Here is a 17,216-nt window from a genome sequence, read left to right as displayed (position 1 = left end):
TAAAGAAACTAAACAAAATTTGTAACAAGTATACATGAATGATTTGCATTTGTATAGAACGCCTTTGTCTTAAAATTCCGTCTCCACCCTGCTTTGATGTGATTTCTTTGTTTAACATACCTAGGTCTATTGTTCCATTGTGGCAGTCCAGCAAACACATAGTGGTTTTCTAATGTTAGTGTTTGGTTAATGTTTAGGTTCACTAATAACCGTTATTTTATTACATTTCTATAACGTAAAAAGAAACATTCAGATAACGTTTTTAGGTTAGCATTTACAGGATACATAACGCTATAAAAACGGTACTTGAATTTTAAAACTATAAAAATCTGGAAAAAAAATCAATAAAAACATTATTAGATAATACCTCATTTCTATCATTTTATTATACATAACCCTAACCCTTTATTTGTTAATACTGTACTAACTTAATTATTTAGATAGATTTAGATACACGAAGGCGCTAGGCCGGCAAAAGTTATGTTTCAGAACACCAGGTTTATTTCATTGGTACATTATATTTTATCAGTAAACCGTATATTAAATGCCTGGAATTATTTTATTGATGATCCTCCTTTATCTGCGAAAAAATAAAAACATTATTAGATAGATCTACATTGTTATATAATTATGTAAACATTTTGTATATTCTTAAGTTGTTGGAATTCGATCATGATTAAGTCAATTACAAGGCGGTAGACCGGGAACCAGTCAACTGCTGACAGAAGAGGGGTCTCAATGTCATTTCTATTGACGTACCTGCACACAATATTCAAAACCACACACCCCACTTTAATAATGGAATAACCCTAAAAAAAACTCCGGAGCCAAAACGGCAGTTGATCCAGGTATAGTTTAAAGATCTTTGGCTATGTTCGGCTTCGGGATGTTATACCACACTTAGGCCTAGGCTAGGCTAGGCTATAGGGGTCGTCGATTTCGTGTTATGGGTCGTTCAATTCGAGGTCGTTCAATTCGAGGTCGCCCGGGTCGTTGGGGTCGTCCAATTCGAGGTCGTCGCTTTCTACACACCCCTGTTCACCGGTGTACTGTTGATAATGTACACGGTTTCGGTAACCTTTTAAAGAATAAAATAGAAAAATTCATCATAATATCCTTAGTAGGATGTCCTAGGTCTAGACTAGGTAGTGATGTTGATTTAGGATCGATTATTATTCTTTGAAAACAGAACAGTATCAGCAGTAACATATTACAGCATTTTTATTGACAAATTCAACAAATATATTGAAATAAAACGTGTTTTTCACCAATAAATGCATGAGAAATTGACGCATTCCACTGAGTTTTAGTCCTCTATTATCGTTGCTCTTTTGGCGCTCCATAGAAACAAAAATATTGAACATTGAATAAGTGAAATTCGCGAACAGTGTGCGAGAAACACGCCTGTAAAATCATTAATTTAAGGATTTATTTGTTACTTTTTATGTGATTCTTTCATTAAAGTACTCATGAGGTATACTTCTAAGGTGTGGTATTCACACGATAAAGTTAGTTATCAAATTTGGAGTAAAAATACAAGCGAAGGAAACTAGCGCCAGGTTTATTAGTACGTACATGGACAACAATAAATAAAAATCGTTCGTAATATACCTAGCTTACTAAAACAGGAATAGTGTATCATTATTAAATATTACACCAATTATTATTACTAGAGGGTGAGCTCGCTTCGCTCGCTCCCCCTCTAGGAAGTGTAGACGATGGTTCTCGGAATGATAATGTTCTCCTTATACACATTTTCTGTCGGTTACCATTATTGAAAATGCTTGACATTCGTAAAACTTAACTACTTTGTTTCACAGTGTTTTAGATGATTAATAACATTTTAAAGTATAGTTTTTATTGTTTGGTAGGGCCCTTTGGGGAGGCGGAGGTCATTTGAGGGAGGTGCTTATTCTAGGGATATATGTTAAATTTTTTAGTTCTAATAATATGGTAACATTTATAATCAAATGAAATCCTCTCATAGATATGAAAAGTGGTAAAAAAGAATAACAAATGCTTGGTAAATTGCAGATAACAGTGCGGTGAATTCTACTACAAATAGTATTTAATTGTGTTATTATAAATATGTGGATGGACGTTTATTAGATAGTTGGGTTGTGGGGGGGGGGGGGGGGGGTTATTATTCAAAGTGATGTTTTATTGGAGAGGCGTTTATTCAAATGAATACCATCCTAATAATTATTAATACATTATTTAATTTAATCATCTTTTGAAACTAACTGCCGTGACAGAGTGGGCCCAAGAAAGAAGACATTACGGCTTGCAACATGGGCAGACATCTCGGTCCTAACGGGACACAGGAAGATAGCCTACAGTTATTCCTGCAAGCTTACTCAATAAAACTCAGCTATCGGGATTTCACTCGAAAAATGTCTTATCAAATCTCCCTATGTAATTTTATAATACTATTCCCCACAATATATTCTGATTCTTTATGGCGTATATTTAATTTGATCTTTATTAATTTGCAGTATAATTCCTGTTATTTAACTACTGTACCTTCACACACGTGTGGTATGTTTTAAAATAAACAAAAAACTGAAATGGCTATGATTAATGGCCAATTTTTTTTTCGTCTTCCAAAGGGACACTGTATTGATTGATGCGAAGTGCCTGTTTCCAGTCACCTTTAGGGTCAAATCTATTATTTTAACTGCTCCCTTGTGTATAAAAGAGAGAAAATATTTGAAACTAAGGTGAAATTATCTTAAACCCGGAAATTACTTTGACCGGGAAGAATTGAAATTGAGAGGAAAATCCAATGTTGAAATCATAAATGTTGTTAAAAAACTCTTTATAATATCTTCCTAAGATATAAATATGGAACAATAGCGTCGGCGTGCACACTAATGTTATCAAATCTACGTTTCGCGGTACATCTCGGATAGATAAGGTAGGTATCCAAGGCGGAGATTTGTAGAGAAGTTTTTGCATTGTGCTCGCCTATGTCAGAATTAACCATAATTTATATATAGATATCAAAATTGATTAAATTATTTTCTACATAGGCCTCTTATCTAGGTTAGGGCTAAGCATATTAGCTAAAGTTTAATAGGCCTAGTATTACAATTGTCGGACGTAAGTCTTTTTTCACACGCGCTCCAGAATTCTGTCGCAATTTTTTTCTTTGCGGCATGTTATTGGATCGGCATATCAGTTACCTTTTATTCACCGCCAGTTATTGAACTTGTCCTGGCAATCGCTGTTCACCTTATTTGCGAGAGAGGTACACGTGTTGTTCCTAGAGAATGGAATGTCAAAAATGTCTTTGGCACGCCGCTCAGAGAGAAGTCTGTGCGTTGCTGCTGAAACCACGTGCTATAGGAGGGGAATGCACCACAATCCTCTGAGCTGAGGGCTGAATCATTCCGCTACCTGCTAAATAGTAAAGAGGGATTTTCCATCTCTCGGGTCTACTGGATCTAGGCGCAGGGGTGTGACAAAATATTATTTTCACTCTGCTATGTTCGAGAGACATGTGAGTGAACACGCTCGAAATGCCAACAAACATTGCAGTCATTTGATGAGTGTGTCGCTATAACAATTATTGTTTATCGAAAGTTGAAGACTGTCGTTCAGATTTTTGAACCGTAGTTTGGGCACTTTTGTAAAAGTAAAATTTGACACGATATGACTTGAATGAAAAAACAATCGTTACATAAAAATAAACAACATGATGAGTGTATACACGAATCTATTTAGATACGCTTGTATCGATTGATTATTAGGCCTATAATATAGCATAATAGCACGTTAAGATATGCCTCGCACCTTTTTGAAATTGTAAACTATATGCCTCGCATGCCTCGCACTTTTGGAAATGATAAAATGATGCCTCGCACAAATATTTGACATGCCTCGCGTGCCTCGCTGCCTCGCACTTTGTCAACACTCGTTCCCAATTATACACCTGGGTGGAGAGAGGCAAACGTAAGTAAAGTATCTTGCCTAAGGATGATACAAGCAATGCGGCGAGAGTTGGATTCGAACCTTGGTCTAACGATCAGTAGTCGAACGTCCAACACACAGCGCCACACGCCCTCACAATAGTATGGTATCACAACCAGTAGGCGTAACCACTGGCTAAACTGTATCTCAAACAGTAGGCGTAACCACTGGCTAAACAGTATCACAACCAGTAGGTGTAACCACTGGCTAAACTGTATCTCAAACAGTAGGCGTAACCACTGGCTAAACAGTATCACAACCAGTAGGCGTAACCCCTGGCTAAACTGTATCTCAAACAGTAGGCGTAACCACTGGCTAAACAGTATCACAACCAGTAGGTGTAACCACTGGCTAAACTGTATCTCAAACTGTATCTCAAACAGTAGGCGTAACCATTGGCTAAACAGTATCACAACCAGTAGGCGTAACCCCTGGCTAAACTGTATCTCAAACAGTATAGGCGTAACCACTGGCTAAACAGTATCACAACCATTAGGCGTAACCACTGACTAAACTGTATCTCAAATAGTATGCGTAACCTCTCGCTAAAAAGTATCACTACCAGTATGCGTAACCTCTGGCTAAAAAGTATCACTACCAGTATGCGTAACCTCTGGCTAAAAAGTATCACTACCAGTATGCGTAACCCCTGGCTAAAAAGTATCACTACCAGTATGCGTAACCTCTGGCTAAAAAGTATCACTACCAGTATGCGTAACCCCTGGCTAAAAATTATCACTACCAGTATGCGTAACCTCTGGCTAAAAAGTATCACTACCAGTAGGCGTAATCCATGGCTAAAAAGTATCACTACCAGTAGGCGTAACCCCTGGCTAAACTGTATTACAACCAGTAGGCGTAACCACTTAACTGGCTAAACTGTATTTATTTTCTTCTTTTGTGTAACAAAAAACAACGAAATAAATGGCACTTACTACTTACTGTTTTTATAATTCTCTCTTTTATTACTTAAGTCTAGTTTTCTCTTGAACACTTTGTTTTCCTATCTCTCTAATGTCTCTCCTTTTTAGTACACGTCTTTTCTCTGCTTCTCCTCTTTTCCAACTCTGCCTGTTCATCTCCCGCCCTCTATCTTTTCTCCCCAAAATCATTACATCATTCCCTCCCTAAAATGATCGGTCCCCGATAATAGTCCAAAACAAACAACAATAAAAACAAAACAAAACAAAATTCAAGTCTTAAACTTAAAAAATGTTCCAACTTCAACACATATGTTCTTGTTGTGGTCTTCTCCCTTTTCGGCCTTCCACTTTTCCCATACTCGACCACCTTCACCTCCTCACGGACCTTCTTTACCTTCCCCATTAAGAGCTTTTCCAGGTCGACCATCTCGGGTGGTTCCTCTTCTCCTTCCCCGTCATCGTCTCTACCTCCTCGAAGCAGCTGTAACAGGTTCCAGGGTTTTCCCGTTGGTCGCTGCTCCTTGGTCACGACGGTTTCCTCCCTCGCCACATTTGGCACTAACAAGGAGACCGATCCCGACGACACCTGCAACGCGTCGCTCGCCCTGGCTTGGGTACTCGGTGACGACTACCACCCGAGTCTCCGTGCCGGTCCGGCTTGGTGGTGTCGCGGCCCTCTTTCGGTGCAACATTAGGTAAAACATAAACTGCAAGAGAAGCTAGCTGCTTATTGTTCGTACCATGCCCCATGGGGGGGGGGGGTGATCTCCTCACCCTCATATGGCTTCGCCTGTAGTCTTGCCCTCATCTGCTCTGCGTAGTCGGTCTTCATTTCTCTGTTTTCCGTCTTCATTATTGGCATTGTCAAATCAACAGGAACGGAAACCTCTCATATTTGGTGTCTCTTCCGTCGAGGAATGCGGAGTGGATCGATACGACACATGAACATCCCAGTCTTTCTGGTTACAGTGGGCTTCTATCATTATCGCCACCATGTTGAACAAAGTGCGGTTGAACCTCTCGATCATCCCATCTGATTTGAGGTTATGTGGCGTCGTCCGAATCTTGTCTATTCCCAATATCTCACACAACTCCTTGATTAGGTTAGACTCAAAGTTCCTCCCCTGATCGGTGTGGAGCTGTCAAGAAACTCCGAATCGCAAAACAAAATTGTCCACGAAACACCTCGCAACGGTTTCCGCCCTCTCGTTGGGATTAGGGTATGCTTCTATCCATTTAGAAAAGTTATCGTCTTTGACTAAAATGTATTTGTTACCTCTGTTGTTCTCAGGCAGTGGGCCTTATATGTCCATAGCAACCCTTTCCGTATGGTTTCCTACGGGTTCTTATTGGAGGGGGGCCTTCTTTCTTGGTTGTGTCTTCCGCTGAGCGCAACCGTTGCATTTACGTATCCAACTCCGGACCCATGCACCCATTTTCGGCCAGAAATAATGTTGGGCCAATTTTCCTGTCGTTTTAGCCACTCCTAAGTGTCCATCAGTCTTTCCTCCATGGAGCTCTTCGAGAACCGTAAACCTCATTGCTTCAGGAAGCATCAGTCGCCAGGTTATTTCTTTACCATCGTCGGATTCCACCTGCGATATAACACATCATCTCTTACTTCCAACATGTTCCAGTTCTGCTGTTCGTATAATCAGCTGGCAACCCGGCGATCTCTTCGAACTTTGGTCAGGGTTCTCCTCTCTCTAGGAATCTCATGCCATCGAATGGCATCATCTGTCGTCTGGGACCGTCGGATGTCTGCGCTCTTCCACGTCAGCTGAAATTGGACTAACCGTAATGAGGAACTTCCTCTCGCTTCTTCCATCTCCACTTCTACTGCCTTCCAGGCCAGGTCTTTCTTCCTCGCCATCGTTTTGTCAATTCCGCACTGCACACACGGTTTTCTGGACAGCCCATCTGCATTGCCATGTTTTAATCCGGGACGGTGGACGATCTTAAAATTATGTTCTCCTAACACTTTGAGCCACCGGGTAAGCTGTCCATCGGGTTCTTTGAAACTCAATAACCAACGCAGGGGGCGTGGTCCGTGCGTACTGTGATTGATTGTCCATACAGGTACTGTCGGATGTGTTTGAGGTAAGTCACTACGGCCAGCAATTCTCGGCGTGTAGCGCAATAGTTCCTCTCAGTCTTATTTAGAGTCCGACTTGCGTATTACGTGTTCTTCTCCGTCCTGTTCCTGGGATAATACAACGCCGATGCCAACGTCACTCGCGTTGGTGTTGAGAACGAAACGTCCCTCGGGGGCGAGGGTAAGCGAGAATTGGTGCCTGTATTAATCGGTCCTTTAGTTCTTGAAAGGCCTGCTGACACTCCGGGTCCTAGGAAAATCGTCTGTCAATTTGTGCAGTGGGGCAGCTATGGACGCGAATCCATTTATGAACCTCTGATAATAGGACGACAATCCTAAGACGCTGCGAACGTCCCGGACGATGTTTTGTGTTGGCCATTCCTTTACAGACTCTATCTTCACCCCGGCATGAGAGACTCGGTGTCCAAGGTACGAGACCTACTATTTAAATAAGGTGCACTTCTTGGGCTTTAATTTTAACCCGGCTGTTCGAAAGCGCATCTAAGAAGTCGTTGATGCTAGGGATTGGGTAAGCGTCTTTGATCGTAACTGAATTCAGCCGCTGGTAGTTCACACAGAACCACTTGGTGCCGTCTTTCTTAGTGACCAATACGACGTTTGACACCCACGGGCTGTCGGAATGTTCGATAAGTCCTCTCTCTAATAAGTCCCCGACCTGACGTTCTATCTCCTTGCTGGCGTCTGCCGCCTGGTGTCTTGGCTGTTCCTTGACAGGCCGAGAAGTTCCAACGTCAATGTGGTATTTTACTTTATCCGTCCTTCCCAGGTCCAAATCTCCTTCCGAGAAGACGTCTTTGAACCTAGCTAGTAAAGACGCCACCTGCCTGTGGTATTGCGGCTCTAAAGCGGTTACGCTTCGGCTTAAAAGGTCCACCAGGTGTTCTGGGAAAGGTCGCTGTCTGGGCTCAGGATCCTCCGGATGAAGGGCATGAGTTTCGACCTGGTCTGCAGATACCAGGTCTCATCAGATCCTAGCAGTTCGATCACCTCTCCATCCACCTTCATTTGTAGCCTACAAAGGTCTAGTGCCGCTCCTGTGCCTAGTAGATAATTCCTCCCAAGTACTCCCGAGATTTTTAAATCTGCAAACCCTACTTCCGTCACCCTAAAAGTGTGGCCAACTTGTAACCCTACCCAGGTACGTCCTATAGTGTTTAAGCGACTGTCGTCTGCTTGTTGGCATTCTCGAGAATCCCGTTTGAGCTTGGGTCGGCGTTCCGTTGGTATTTCGTAGTACAATCGGGATGACAGGACTGTATCTGACGCTCCAGTATCAACCAATAGTGTTGTTTTCGTCCCGTTAACAGTGGCTGATCCTACGTATAGACCTTTGCTAGGGTGGTATTTGGAGTATTCTGTTTTTACACGTTGGCTTACTGTCTGGATGAAGGTGTGGTTTATTGTTTGTGTAGAGGAGTAGTTCCTCTTTCTCTTTGGTTCACTTGGCCTTCGATCTCTTCCAGCCTCCTCTCAACCCCTTGAATCGGCTGCTCTTTTCCCCAGTCTGTCGCTCAGTTTCGGCACAGCTGTCTGGCGAGATGGCCCTTCTGTTGGCAATTATAACAGACACTCCTACGCACCCTCTCCTGTCTTTCTTCTCTGGTTTCCCATTGTTTATCCCGCCTCCTCGTCGTCTGCTGTTCTGTTGAGTGGGGCAGCATGCGTGCCTCTACCCGTGCTATCCATCTCTCCATTCTTTCTTCAAAATCGTCCTGCCTTTGACGAGGCTCGTTTGTGATCGGCCGTAGGTATTTCGGGGGTGCTCATGGGTTCCGTTGCTCCTCAAGCTTGAGGAAACTGTCCGTGGATAGCGCTGCTCTGATGGCATCATCCAGTGTGGTCAGAGCCACTTTCAAAATTCCTTCTCTAATCTCCGCTCTCCTCACGACATCACTAAAGTGTCCTTTTGCCAGCCGCTCTACTCCTGCTTCAGGAAATTCCGGGTATGCCAGGTAGGATAACTCTCGGATGGAGCCACAGCCAGTACCTTCAAGGCTGTTCATTTTAGGCTGACTTTGAGGAACGCCCCGACTTGTTCCTCCGTCCATCCGTTCGCCCCCACGCAGGCCCGAAAATGTTGAAGATAATCTCTCCAAGGCACCTTTCCTTCAAACCTGTCGGGGTGTATGATTGGCTTCTGGCATCGGAGGTTCTTTCCAAACCTCTTCTGCATCGCTTCCGCTCCGATTATCCAGGGCGGAGTAAAGGCGTCCACTTCGGTTGGCCGCTACCTTCTCTTTCCTGTCAACTGTCCAACAGGGGATCCTAATATCTCCAGACTATCGATTTCCTCCGCCCTCTATTTCGAACTATCTCTCTCTAAAGGCGTACGTCCGATACTTCCATGTGGCCGGGAGCTATGTCCAATACCGGAACTTAACGGCTGTGCCGAGTCCATGTTTGTTACCTCGTTCTCCAGTCGGTTTATCCCCCTCTTTCATTCTATTACGCACACGCACTAATATCGAACATATAGTATTTTAAACTAAAACCATACAACGACAAGACATCCACCGGTTCAGTTCAAAACCATTTTAAGGTAAATTTTTAATTAATTATTCAATATTGAATATCGAAACGTGGCAGGCTATAGGCGCTTGACCTTTGACAAGATCGCCTAAAATTTATAATTTAAATCTACGATACTTAGTATTGTATATTCAGGAATAGCCGCTCCATAGTCTCTTTGCTTTTCTTCCTTATATCTTATTCTTATTAACTCAAAATTATTTTTACTAACAAACATTACTATTTATATGCTTAGTGTGTAAACATTATTGACATAATTTCATTAAACATCCACATACAGTACAACTCTTCTTAACCAGTTTTTCAATCTTCTATCAACTAAAAGTCGTAGTTAGTCATGCCTCGGGTCACATTCTATGGTCACCGTACAGGTAGGCTACTACATCAGTACTTCTATGAATGGATGACTAGTCGGTGACAATAACGCTAGTTGGTCATACCCAGTACCGTTTTGATTTTACGATCATTCGGGAAACCACCTCACGACATCTAATGACTCTTGCAATTGTTCCATTGTGTGACTGATTTCTTCCGCAAAACGACCAATCCCACCGCTGCCACCAATGTAACGAAATTGAGCTATGGGTTTCGTCCCCTGCGGGGAAGTCTGCGGTTGCTGTTATACACTCGAACAAAAGAGATAAATCAATGACAATTACAACTTTTGGAGTGGCCTCCTTTATTCTTTCTTTGATTCCAAATTATAAGTAACAACTGATAATTATGAATTAGGATTAGTGTTAATCTTACGCCGTGCAGCGTAACCACCAATATCAGCGTAACCACCAGTAACGGCGTAACCACCAATAACCGCGTAACCACCAATAACCGCGTAACCACCAACAACGTAACCACCAACAACGGCGTATCCACCAATAACTGCATAACCGCCACCACAACGTAACCACCAACAACTGTATCACAACCAGTAGGCGTAACCATTGCCTAAACTGTATCTCAAACCGTAGGCGATAACCACTGGCTAAACAGTATCACAACCAGTAGGTGTAACCACTGGCTAAACTGTATCTCAACCAGTTTTCTATTGAACACTTTGTTTTCCTATCTCTCTAATGTCTCTCCTTTTTATTTACACATCTGTTCTCTGCTTCTCCTCCTTTCCAACTTTGCCTGCTCATCTCCCGCCCTCTATCTTTTCTCCCCAAAATCATTAAATCATAGTATATATTTTTGTATAAAATGTAGTTTGTGACCTTCAATTAGATCGAAAAAATGCATTTTATTCTTTCAAATCAGTTTAAATAGTTCAAAGAATGTTTATTTATAATTTAGTATTAAATGCGTGTGATAATAACCAGTGTCAGAATGGAGGTGCTTGTAACCCTGTTACTGGTTCCTGTACTGCTTACACTTGTACATGTCCATCATGTGCTTCTGGATCATTCTGTCAAACAGGTAAGTTTTAAATGAAGCTAATTATAACATTATTTTATTTCCAGCTTATTATGTTTAATATTATAGAAAAGTGTGCTATTAAATGTTAGTGTTAACATTAACTTTGTATGAGCTACATTTGGTCACAACATTTTAAATTAAAGCAAATATTGCAATCTACAAAAAAAAAAAATACATTTGAAAAATAGATCAACAAATGAAAGTTTGCTATGATAATTAATAATTAATATTATTAAGAAAACCAACATGAGCAGGCTACTATACCTATATGAGTTGCATAAGTGTACAACACATTATTGAAAGGTTTAAAATATGGAAAAGAGAATGATATTGTATAATACTGTACTTAGTACCTGTACAGTAGGTTTGTTTGCTATTTTTGTATTACAATGTTTATTGATGCCATCAAAATCCTAATTTTTCTTTGCAAAATTTAATTCAATAACAATTAAATTTAGTTAATTGGTTAATGCGTTATCAGATTTAATCTAAAAAAATAAGTTTAATCATTTTGAAACAAAAAAAACTAAATGTACACACTGTAATACAAAACTATTTGCTCAACATTGTATACAAAACTATTTTATTGATAAATAATTTCACCATACTTATTCAATATTACAGCTGTGAATGCTTGTAGTGGTAACCTTTGTCAGAATGGAGCTGCTTGTAACCCTGTTACTGGTTCCTGTACTGCTTACATATGTATATGTCCAACATGTTTTTCTGGAACATTCTGTGAAACCGGTAAGTTTTAAATGAAGTATTGTAACATTATTTTATTTCAAGCTTATTAAGTTTAATACTATAGAAATATGCACTATTAAATGGTTAATGTGTCATCAGATTTAATCTAAAAAATATTAAATTACCCACAAAAAATAAGTTAATCATTTTAAAATGAAACAAAAAAAACAACTAAATATATACATTGCAATACAAAACTATTAGCTCAACAGTGTGTACAAAAACTATTTTATTGATAAATAATTTGACCATACTTATTCAATATTACAGCTGTGAATGCTTGTAACAATCATGCTTGTCAAAATGGAGCTGTTTGTGTCCCAGTTGCTGGTTCTTGTACTGCTTACACATGTACCTGTTACGGATGTTACACTGAAATATTCTGTCAAACATGTAAGTTAAAAAGATTTGCCGAATCCCAGATTGCCTGAAATTAGTACGATCACAGTGTTAAGTCGCCACATGTGAAACTCAGATAGTTGACTGACTGTAATAAAATATATAACATTTATAGCATAATTAATTAAAATTATTATATTAATATATTTGTATTTTGTAATTTCTTTTTTACTTAATGAAAAGGTATGTCAAATTCATGGCCACACTGATTGTAGCATGCACATTTGACCTGCCCACTCAGCAACAGCAACTGTTAAGCCATGAATTTATAGCTCCATGATTAAACAGTGCTAATGTATGAAATAAATAAATTCTGAACAACATTCAGCTGGACATATTATTAGTATTATTTAAATGACATGTAGAATATTGTATTTTAAGAACTATGTCTGCATACTGATAGCATCACTCGTAGGTGATGAAACATTGCTTGTTATTTATTTGGCCTAATTAATAATAAAATAACTCTTTTGCAATAATAAACAACAGTAACATCATATTATAAAATACTTTACTAATGTTTACAAATATTTGATATTTCAGTAATTATTAGTTGTAGTGATGACCTTTGTCAGAATGGAGGTGTTTGTAACGATGTTGCTGGACCTTTTTGTCATACTTTCACCTGCACATGTCCGTCATGCTACACTGGAAGATTCTGTGAAACCAGTAAGTTTATAAACCCTATAAGGCTATCCAATATTCTTTTGAGTAAGTAATACATTTTCAGTATAAAACCCCAAAAACCCATAACTTTGCTTGGGTGTTCCCATTAATAAAGTGATAAAAAGCATAACGCTTAGTTTTGGTTAATAATTGCAATGTTTACAGTATATCTTTTGTACTTAATGAGCTATTAAAAAATGTCTGTGTATGAATGTGAATGTATGTCTTTAATGTATTGTGTGATAATATTTTAACCAAAATTATGAAAACCTGTCAATTATTTGAATACAAACTGTAAAGAAGAAAAAGGCAATATGCATGTTTATCCATTTTTTAGACGTTTTTGTAGTTGCGATATCCAATCTTGAAATAAACCTGATTATCAGCTAATTACTTTATTTTAGTACCTATACTTTATACAATTATGAATTACAGCATTTGATTACTTACTACTGTACTTTGATTTAAGTTATCCAACATCCAACTACATTAAGACACAGAATATTATTATGTTATCTTATTTAATGCATGTTTAAATGGTTAACTTTATTTTGTTTGTTGTTAATAACATCCCAATGACATTCATTCATTCAATTCAGCAAATGCTTGTGATAATAACGTTTGTCAGAATGGAGCTGCTTGTAACACTGTTGCTGGTTCCTGTACTGCTTACACATGTACATGTCCATCATGTTTCACTGGACCCTTCTGTGAAACAGGTAAGTTTTAAATGAAGTATTGTAACATTATTTTATTTCAAGCTTATTATGTTTAATATTATAGAAATGTGCATTATTAATTTTGTATGAACTACATTTGGTCACAACATTTAAAATTAAAGCAAATATTGCAATCTACCAAAACAAAAATACTATGAAAAATAAATCAACAAATGAAAATTTGCTATGATAATTGATTAAGAATATTAAGAAAGCCAACATGAGTAGGCTACTATACCTATATGAGTTGTACAAGTGTACAACACATTATTGAAAGGTTTAAAATATGGAAAAGAGAATGATATTGTATAATACTGTACTTAGTACCTGTACAGTAGGTTTGTTTGCTATTTTTATATTACAATGTTAGTTGATACCTAGAAAATTCTATTTTTGCTTTGCAACATTAAAATCAATAACAATTAAATTTAGTTCAATTGGTTAATGTATCGTCGGATTTAGTCTAAAAAAATAGAAAATTAGCCACAAAAAACTAAATATACACACTGTAATACAAAACTAGTAGCTCAACAGTGAGTGTACAAATATGTGTTTAGTTGTTTCAGTATGTTCATGTTAATTTTATTGATAAATAATTTCACCATTCAATATTATTTTGTTTCAAGCTTATTATGCTTAATACTATAGAAATCTGCACTATTAAATGTTAGTGTTAACATTAACTTTGTATGAGCTACATTTGGTCACAACACTTTGAAATTAAAGCAAATATGCAATCTACAAAAATTAAATATGAAAAATAATAACAAATGAAAGTTTGCTATGATAATTCATTATTGAACGGTTTAACATGGAAAAGAGAATTTTGTTGTATAATAACTGTACTTAGTACCTGTACAGTAGGTTTGTTTACTATTTTTATATTTCAATGTTTGTTGATACCTGTCAAAATCATAGTTTTGCTTTGCAACATTTAATTCAATAACGATTATATTTAGTTCAATTGGTTAATGTGTCATCAGATTTAATTTGAAAAATAGAAAATTACCCACAAAAAATAAATTAATCATTTTAAATGAAGCAAAAAAAACTAAATATATACATTGCAATAGAACTAGTAGCTCAACAGTGTGTACACAAACTATTTTATTGATAAATAATTTCACCATACTTATTCAATATTACAGGTGTGAATGCTTGTAGTAATAACATTTGTCAAAATGGTGGTGCTTGTAACACTGTTATTGGTTCATGTAACATCTTTTTATTTCAGGCTTATTATGTTTAATACTATAGAAATGTGTGCTATTAAATATTAGTGTTAACATTAACTTTGTATTAGCAACATATGGTCACAGGAGTCTATTTGGATTGCAATATACAATGGATTTATTATGATAACAAATATAATGTCATAAATAGATTTCTTTTTTTTTCTACAATATTTTGAGTTATTTATTGCAGTCTTATTCAAACTGGTTTAAAAAGTAAAATATTGATTTAATGTTACAGATTTAAAAACCTGTTATAGTACTTATACCGCATTCTCATGTCTTGGGTTTTGCTTTGTAACATTTAATAATAACAATTTAATTTAGTTCAATTAAAATCTTAATCTTAAAAAAATAGAAAATTCCTCACAAAAAATAAATAATTAAATAAAGCAAACAAAACTAAATATACACATTTTATTACAAAACTAGTAGCTCAACAGTGTGTACAACAGTTTTTGTTGTTTCAGTATGTTCATGTTAATTTAATTGATAAATAATTTCACCATACTTATTCAATATTACAGCTGTGATTGCTTGCAGTGGTAACCTTTGTCAGAATGGAGCTGCTTGTAACCCTGTTGCTGGTTCCTGTACTGCTTACACTTGTACATGTCCATCATGTTTCTCTGGATCATTCTGTGAAACAGGTAAGTTTTAAATAAAGCATTGTAACATAATATAGTTAATATAGAAATGCGCACTATTATATATTGAATTATGACATTTGATTGCTTCTGTACTTTGATGTAATCCAACGTCCAACTCCATTAAGATATAGATCATTATCATATATTTTTTTAGTAATATGTTTCTTATTTAATGTATGTTTAAATATGATTAAAGATTAATACACTTTATAATGTTTATAACATTCACACTATTTGATTGCTTATAACATCCCAATGATATTCATTTTATTTAATTCAGCAAATGCTTGTACCAATCATGCCTGTCAAAATAGAGCTTCTTGTGTCCCGGTTGCATTATCTAGGCTTTATAGGTTTTATTTATTTTGTTATCATAAATAATTTAATCAACAGTTCCACTCCCAAGATTATTTTGGTGAAGCATCTTGTGTATATGTTTGTCCTTGAACAAGATTGTCATGTGAATGAATTCCTAATACATAAATATATAGATTTATATTGCTTGGGTGTTCCCATTAATATAGTGACAAAAATCATATAGCTTAGTTTAAAAAAAAAACTTGATCAAAACATATCTCATAATGCAACATGCTTGTTTGGCTACTCTGTATGCATAATCATAAAACTTCCTTGCGATCTGTGTGAGAACACCTTCTCAACCGTGACGAGTTGTAAACAATCCTAATTAGCATCATGTGCATAATGCATACTCGTGGTTTGAAATCTTTGTTTACTTTCTTTCGCGACGATTTTCCAGACGAAATGTAATCAAATTAATTTACCTGTTAATTACGTAAACTTGTTGTTTTTGGCTTGAATTTTCGACTCAAAGTGAATAACTTTAATATTACTTTGATATGGCCAATTTAAATTTCGAATATTTTAACCTTCATTCTTTGTGTTTCAAGGGACAATACATCTTTAAAATTAAAGCAAATATTGCAATCTACAAAAAAAACCAACAAATGAAAGTTTGCTATGATAATTGATTAAGAATGTTATTAAGAAATCCAACATGAGTACCTCTATGAGTTGTACAACACATTATTGAAAGGTTCAAAATATGGAAAAGAGAATGATGTTCTATAATACTGTACTTAGTATACGTTTGTTTAGTATTTGTATATTACAAAGGTTTGTTGATGCCCATCAAAATCCTAGTTTTGCTTTGCAATATTTAATTTAATACCAATTAAATTTAGTTCAATTGGTTAATTTATCATCAGATTTATTTAAAAAATAAAAAATTAGCCAAAAAAAAAACTAAATATACACAATACAATACAATACACTATTGTTTCAATATGTTCATGTTAATTTTATTGATATATAATTTCACCATACTTATTCAATATTACAGGTGTGAATGCTTGTAGTAATAACATTTGTCAAAATGGTGGTGCTTGTAACACTGTTATTGGTTCATGTAACATCTTTTTATTTCAGGCTTATTATGTTTAATACTATAGAAATGTGTGCTATTAAATATTAGTGTTAACATTAACTTTGTATTAGCAACATATGGTCACAGCAGTCTATTTGGATTGCAATATACAATGGATTTATTATGATAACAAATATAATGTCATAAATAGATTTCTTTTTTTTCTACAATATTTTGAGTTATTTATTGCAGTCTTATTCAAACTGGTTTAAAAAGTAAAATATTGATATAATGTTACAGATTTAAAAACCTGTTATAGTACTTATACCGCATTCTCATGTCTTGGGTTTTGCTTTGCAACATTTAATAATAACAATTTAATTTAGTTCAATTAAAATCTTAATCTTAAAAAAATAGAAAATTAGTCACAAAAAATAAGTTTAATCATTTTAAATAAAGCAAA

The 17,216-nt window shown here is 36.6% G+C and overlaps 1 protein-coding gene and 1 long non-coding RNA gene across 2 annotated transcripts in view; one reads left to right on the top strand and one right to left on the bottom strand.

Annotated features, from left to right (window-relative positions):
* Positions 1–17,216, bottom strand: part of LOC140040484 (small ribosomal subunit protein eS26) — a 375,295-nt gene that overhangs the window by 187,514 nt on the left and 170,565 nt on the right. The gene's annotated exons all lie outside the window — the stretch shown is intronic.
* On the top strand, positions 11,640–12,732 carry LOC140040487 (uncharacterized). The gene is made up of 3 exons (XR_011842723.1): positions 11,640–11,703; positions 11,974–12,096; positions 12,646–12,732. It is a non-coding gene; the product is annotated as an uncharacterized lncRNA (long non-coding RNA).

This window comes from Antedon mediterranea, chromosome 2 (assembly GCF_964355755.1).
Source record: "Antedon mediterranea chromosome 2, ecAntMedi1.1, whole genome shotgun sequence".
NCBI lineage: Eukaryota > Metazoa > Echinodermata > Crinoidea > Comatulida > Antedonidae > Antedon > Antedon mediterranea.
This window is presented reverse-complemented; position numbering and strand designations above follow the sequence as displayed.